Source organism: Ctenocephalides felis, unplaced genomic scaffold (assembly GCF_003426905.1).
Source record: "Ctenocephalides felis isolate EL2017-DRISC unplaced genomic scaffold, ASM342690v1 CF-g0.4_SCAFFOLD_00417, whole genome shotgun sequence".
NCBI lineage: Eukaryota > Metazoa > Arthropoda > Insecta > Siphonaptera > Pulicidae > Ctenocephalides > Ctenocephalides felis.
Genome location: NW_020536571.1, coordinates 54739 through 62663, shown reverse-complemented (window position 1 = coordinate 62663; position 7925 = coordinate 54739).

Genomic DNA, 7925 nt, shown 5'->3' with positions numbered 1-7925 from the left:
TGTAATGAAGGAGTGGGAGAGAGTTGTGAGAACGAACTCAATGTGTTACAATTAAGTAATTCTATCCCGCGTGCTCGTATTGTGCCTAGAAAATTCCGCGTGTTCGTATTGTGCTTTCATACGCGAATATTGTGAGTAAAGTTTTTTACAGTTTGTGTATAACAAATTTTATTAAAATGGAGGTAAGTTGTTAAATTGAAGTAAGGATAAATATAAACAAATATTTAGTTAAGTATCATTAAAATTTGTTGGCAGCCTACATGGGATGTCGTAATTTACGATAAGGAGGATAAATGTGGACATATACCTTCTTCGTGGGCTCTCAAGGCCCCGAAAACAAAATATTTGTGGCCAACAAATATTTCTGCATTAAAAGTTCAAAAAATGATCAAGAAGTGTATGCCCCTTCCTGATACTATCAAATATAAAATTGTCACGGGAAGATGTTTAGCTACATCTTCCAATTATAAACAAATAAAAGTGTATGAAGCGGGGGCTGATTTCACATCATGTGTTGATAGTGAACAGGAGAAGATAGTGAATGAAGAAACAGAGGATATTCCCAATATAGAGCAACTACAAGGTACATTATTTAATATCTTCATAACATATCACTTAACAAAACATTCATGCTAATATTTATTGCAGAAATTATATGTGAAATTGAACAAGGAGAAATAGAGGAGAGTCCCAATATGGATGTGGGTACGTTATTTAAAATTTATATATTTAAATTATTTATTAAAATCTTTTAAATCCCAATAAACAAATTCTAGTTGCAGAGAGCAAATTGGATAGTATAATGAATACTCTATCTAAATTAACATACGAGAAGAATGAAATGAAGGAAGATATGAAAGAGCTTTTATCATATAAGAGGGCTTCTGAAGCATCAAAGCTGGATGCTCCAGAACAAACACTTTTTAAGCTTCCCATAATGTCAGATTTTGAGATGCTTGAGATAGAAGCGAAGCTTGTAGATAAGCAAGCATTGAGAGTTTTGGTTAAAAAAATGTAAAAATGAAGATGAATTTTCGGTTGAATTAACAAATTTTTATTTGCAGGCGTTACAATTGTCACTAGTTGGTGAGTCGATGAAGCAAATGGTGACACTTATTTTCAAAAAAAGCACTCTCGTGAAAATTGGTAGTGTCGTATTCAAGTAGGGGCAGGAAAGGAAAGAGAAATTTTTCTTCATTGCTATTATACAGTTGTGTATTAGGTATGTACATGCATATACAAATATGTATGTGCATATGTAAATAATCTCATATATGAATATTTAAACATATTTACAAACCAAAACATTAAGGTTCTAAATTTTATGCATATATAATATATTTAGAAAATATACATGTATATTCATATTTATATTTTGGCATAGATGCAGTGCGTTTAAAATTCCGTGAATCCGGACTTGATAATTACACAACATATAAGCTCTTCTCTAGCCTCATCAAGAGACTGGAAAGAAGGAAAAAGAGAAAAAATGGCTGTAAAAGACACAGATATAATTTTTTTTAATAATAACTTTGATTTTCATTTATTCACTAAAATGAGTTATACATATGTTTGTTTATATAAATGTTTAATAATTATAAATTTGTTATATTTGAATTGAATTGAAAAAAAATTGAAAATTAGCCAATTCAGATGACAAGATACAATAAAAAAGCAATGAATAAAAATAATAAAATTAAACATCGCCAGTCTAATCTTGATAATATTTTTTATTAAAAACTGGTGTAAAAGTGATGAACAATTTCTTACTGGGAAAATAAGCCAATTCAGATGACAAGATACAATAAAAAAAACAATGGATAAGAATAATAAAACTATACAGCGCCAGTCTAATCTTCATAATATTCTTTATTAAAAACTGGTGCAAAAGTGAAAAACAATGTCTTACGAGAAAATTAGCCAATTCAGATGACAAGATACAATAAAAAAGCAATGAATAAAAATAATAAAACTAAACATCGCCAGTCTAATCTTGATAATATTTTTTATTAAAAACTGGTGTAAAAGTGATGAACAATTTCTTACGAGAAAATAAGCCAATTCAGATGACAAAATACAATAAAAAAGCAATGGATAAAAATAATAAAACTATACAGCGCCAGTCTAATCTTCATAATATTCTTTATTTAAAACTGGTGTAACAGTGATGAACAATTTCTTACGGCAAAATAAATAATCCAATTCGAATGATAAGATGCAATAAAAAAGCAATAAATAAGAATAATAAAACTATACAGCACCAGTATAATCTCGCATAATATTCTTTACTAAAAACTGGTGTAAAAGTGAAAAACAATGTCTTACGGGAAAATTAGCCAATTCAGATGACAAGATACAATAAAAAAGCAATGAATAAAAATAATAAAACTGAACATCGTCAGCCTGATCTTGATAATAATATTCTTTATTAAAAACAGGTGTAAAAGTGATGAACAATTTCTTACGGGAAAATAAGCCAATTCAGATTACAAGAAACGATAAAAAAGCATTAGATAAGAATAATAAAACTATACAGCGCCAGTCTAATCTCGCATAATATTCTTTACTAAAAACTGGTGAAAAAGTGATAAACAATGTCTTAAGGGAAAATAAATCAATTCAGATGACAAGATACAATGAATAAAAATAATAAAACTAAACAGCACCAGTCTAATCTTCATAATATTCTTTACTAAAAACTGGTGTAATAGTGATAAACAATGCCTTACAGGAAAATAAGCCAATTCAAACAACAAGATGCAATAAAAAAGCAATCGATAACAATAATAAAACTATACAGCGCCAGTCTGAAAAAGCTTGGTAGCGACAATGAGGGGCAAATTTAGAAAAGATGTGTTTTACGCTGTTTTAGTGTTTTCTGCATTCAAACGTGATGTACTATAGTGATTACCAACGTGGGGTACAGGCCGCACCAAATGGCAATTTGAAAATCATTTCATTTCAAACCTTTAATAAGAAAAACTTGATTGTACAAATTGTACAATTGTACAAAAAAAAATTTAAATATAATTTTATTTGACTTTACTGCCAAACGTTTCAAATAGCATTATAGAGATAAGAGAGTCAATTTCTTTATTTTGAACAAAGGATTCGTAAGTTCATATTGAGCACAGTAAAGCCATCTATTTTGGCTTATATAAATTAAGTTAAAAACAGTAGATAGGGTCTAGAATAGTGAATATATAATAAATTTGTAAGTAAACCATAAAATTTTTATTTGTATTACTTGAAACATTTAAATAAATAGACCATTTTGTCAAGTGAAAATTTTCTTCTAATTTAAATAATTTAATACAATAATACAAATTTCTAACTTATTATTTTTTAGCCCATAATAAAATGAACGGATCAAGCAAAATAATAATTCGTCAAAATTTTTCAATTCGTTCAAAATCACAATGAGCAGATACTCTTTTGTCTTTGATGTCAGCAGTCCTTGAGCAACGAATCAATGAAATTTGAAACATCGCAATTATGTAAATTCAGATTTGAATTACTGTAAAACTTTAAAGGAAAAAATTGACAAAAAAACAACATTGCCATCTCATGACATCTTTCTGCATAAACGTTGTTCTGTAAAATATTAGAAGGCATCACTAAATCCCAAGCTATACTAAAATCACTAAATCCCACTACTTAGAGTTGAATAATATACCAAAGAAAATATAATATTTTGTGCGGCAGATGATATCTTTTATATAATGGGCAAGAAAAATGACTGCTTAAAGTTGATGGAACATGTGAATCCTGAAATGGTTATTGTCCATCGTGTAATTCACAAAGAACATTTAGTAGCTAAATATATACCGCCTGTTCTAAATGAGGTATGAACATGAAGTTATAAAACGCATTAATACTATTAACCCGTTGGGAACGACTGCCGCATATATGCGTCGTGCGCAAATCATCAAACTTTAGCAAATTTTTGAACTTAAATTGCCAGCAAGGACTAAATGCGTTTTTCTTCTAAATATAAATATATAGTATCACTTATTCATCGTCAGATTATTTTTCGAACAAATGTTAAGAAAGGAGACAAATCGTACATCAAAAATGTCAAAAAAAATGGAAAAAAGCTTTCCATTGAATCCCTTCCATCGCTTTTTAATGTAATTTGTTTGTAAACTTGTGAAAAAGACAACAAAGATAACGCGCAAAGTGCTGAAACACCTACAGCAACTACATTGACCAGTTTTTTTGCAATCTGCCAAAGCGATCAATTTGCACGAACTTTGCTTTACTTGGAGATGCTACGTTATTATATTTGGAATGCTTTGTTGGAGAATTTTCAAAGACGGAAAAAAGGCGATGCGGTTCCTGGGTATCCAGATGTGCGTTCTACTGAAGCTCTTGGTCTAATGTATACAGTTCATCCAAAGAATAATGAATGTTTCTATTTGCGGTTGTTGCGGATAAATGTGCGTGGGCCAACGTCATTTGAGTCACTACGAACCGTTAATGGTGTAATATTCCCAACATATCGTGCTGCATGTTAATAATTTCTAATATTTAATAAAATATTAGAAAAGGATAGTCATTGGGATACGACAATCGCTGAAGCCATTATCTCTGCATATCCAAGTCAGATACGAACATTATTCGCTATCCTAATTCCGACATGTTTTCCATCAAATCCGTGTAACCTATGGCAAATACAAGGATAATATGTCAGAAGATAGCTTACATCAAATTCGTGTCAGTTCCAGAAATTATGATATAAGATAAATGAAAGGAGGTACATAATCGTGCTTTACTCTTGATCGAAGGTATGTGTTACTTCATGTGCGGTGATTTATTTATCAGGTTAGGAATGCCAGCACCATATCGTGAAATGAATGACGCATTTAATCAAGAATTGGAACGGAAACGTGAATATGATCACCAGGATTTAGATTTAATAGTTCAAACGAATGTACCCCTGTTGAATTGCCAACAAAAGGAAGTTTATGATACTTTAATAAAGGCAATCGATAATGAAAGTTGTGGTTTATATGTCCTAGATGCCCCTGGTGGAACTGGCACAACATTCCTCATGTCATTAGTTTTAGCAACTGTTCGGGCAAGAACTAACATAGCGGTTGTAGTTGCTTCTTCTGGAATAGCAGCCACATTGTTAGAAGGATGCTGTACGGTTCATTCAGAATTCAAATCACCATTAAATATTCAAACTATTGGAGAAACAACGTGTAATATTGCAACACACTCAGCATGTTCTCGCACCATGCATCCCAATGCGTTTCCAGTGCGTTTATGGTATCATTAAGTGTTTGTGGTATTAATTTAGATAACTCATGTTTCTCACATGGAAAATTGTATGTTGTTTGTTCCCGTATTGGAAAACCATCAGATTTGTTTGTCTATGCGCCAGGTAATCAAACAAAAAACATCGTTTATCACAAAGCACTACAATGAAAATTGAACTGATTTTTGAATTATGATTTACATTATTAAAATTACTTACTTTTAAATTCTTATAGTGTTTTATTTAATTATTTTTAATTCACACCGAATTATTACCAGGGTGACGGTTCTGTTGAGGATAATTTTTTACAAAGAATAGAAAAAAGGTGGGCACAAAACACCGCCACATTACAATTTTTTTTGACAGGACGAAGTCTGTCGGGCCGGCTAGTATTTAATATAATAGTAGAAAGAAAAAATACGAAAGTATAATTAGAAGGAAAAATACCTTGATGTACTTATCATTATAGCGATATAGTATTTGGCATAATTTATGATTTACATAATTTTACATTCAAATTACCACATTGGAAATGGTATATTTGTCTGCATTGTTGATTTGTATTTGAGTGATGGGAGTTTTGAATTATAAATATTGGCTAAAACCTAATTAAATACTATTATACCTTACGCATTTTATAGAGTGTTGTTTAATGAATATTTAAAACCAGTTAAATGTAATTTATTGCATTGGAATTAATTATCCTTCTAGAATATCTCGGAAGCTCTTAATCTGAATAGGAATGACAATTCGATATGAATGCAAGAATAATCTTCACCAAATAATAAGGGAATGAAGCTAACATTTACATGCTTTATTTAAGCCTTAAATATATAATTGGACTATCCAGTTTACTTTTTATCGATAAGAATTTCACTCACAAGTGAATCACATTTAGTTATTTTAAAGGAAAAGAATTGACAATCGTTGGATTACACAAAATTCGAAAACGAAGATTCTGAAAGTAAAGTGATCAAAATGGATAAATTTTTCGCCTATATAGCGATATATCTCCCGATTCTTTAATAGTCATATATTGCGATGGTAAACCAGCATATACGGGCGAATAAACAAAATTTTACGATTGTTCAAAATGCATAAACAAGCTCCTGCTTTGGTTTGTGTGCCTTTTCTACCAACAAACTTCCACTTCAGCATTTATTTAACTATTTAGACAAATCATTGACCACTTGACAACAAAAAAAAACTGGTATATTAAGTAAACAACTTGAAACGTGTGAAAATATTCCGGAAGTAACAACTAATTTACTTATTTTTATTTGTATGATAAAATTCAATATAATTTATCATTTCTCATGTACTTACAGCCGGTTACAAACTTCGAAACAATCGCGCTTGAAAATTTGGTTGATTTAACTTCTGTTGAATCGAGGCAAGTTATTTAGCCATAGGTACGAGCTGAGGCATTTCTGGTGAGGTATCATCAGCTGATTTGGCTAACATGAAACCAGGGCCAATTGCACATTCTGGATGGCTCACGAAGGCTAGTAAGTATTGAAGTGACTAAAATTCCTGTCTACGCTCATGGAACTGAAAGGCATGTTCGATCACTGGTATACAAAGCCGACAACGCTTCGTGAAAGCATTGTTAAATTTGAATACTGTTCTTTGGTACTTGATGAAAGTTGTGACGTTAGCGACACAGCAAACTCACTATATCTATACGTGGTATTGACACTAAATTCAATATTACTGAAGAGTTTTGTTATCTGGTTCCAGTGCAAGGGACTACAACCTCTTCAATAAAAAGATTGTTAGTATATCAACAGATGGGGCACCCACTATATCAATGTAGAATTAGCGGAAAGACTTTTCGTAAATATTAAGAAAGCCACAGAAAAATAAATATTTGTTAACCACTGCATAATTTATCAAATAAAATGTGTGTAAAGAAATAAATTTACTCCATGATACAGCTCCAGTAAATATATTACTAAATTTTATGAAGTCACAGAGGTTCAAATCACCGTGAGTTTGAATTCCTAAGCAATTTGGAAATCATGGCGATTTAATCTTCAATACCGAAGTGCACTGGCTCAGTAGAGGTGCAGTGTTGAAAAGAGTTTATTATAACCTTTAATGCGAAATACAAATGTTCGCGGAGAAAAAAGTAAAAAAGCATACAACCGTAGCACAAGAGCTTGTGAAGATGGTAATACAAATTCTATTCTAAGGATGGGTCCATCTAATAGAAACTGTTTGATGAAATTAACATTTCAGAATTGAGTATGACAAAAGTAAGTACAGCATAACTGGCTTTGAGAAGGCTGCGAGAGAAGTTTGTTGATCTTGCTTTGGTATTTATCATTCGATAGATTAAATAGCCTTCGAGAATTCGAGGCTATTTAAAAAAAAATCTTAGAAATGGTCGAATTTACAAACTTCAGGGTTAACTTGTTGGCGAGCAAGGAACTGAACCACTATATGATCCTCCACATGAATTAAATTTTTTTTATTATATGTAACTTTTATTTTGTAACTTTAATACAACAAAACGAACAGAAAAGGACATCCTGAAAACGTATAGTCAAATTGTATGAAATAGATTCAGAGTTGCCACTTTTCCGAATGCGCTGTAAATTGCGAGCACATAAGGTGTATACTGAAAAAATGAAGAAGATGAAAGTGCGGGACTGCTGTA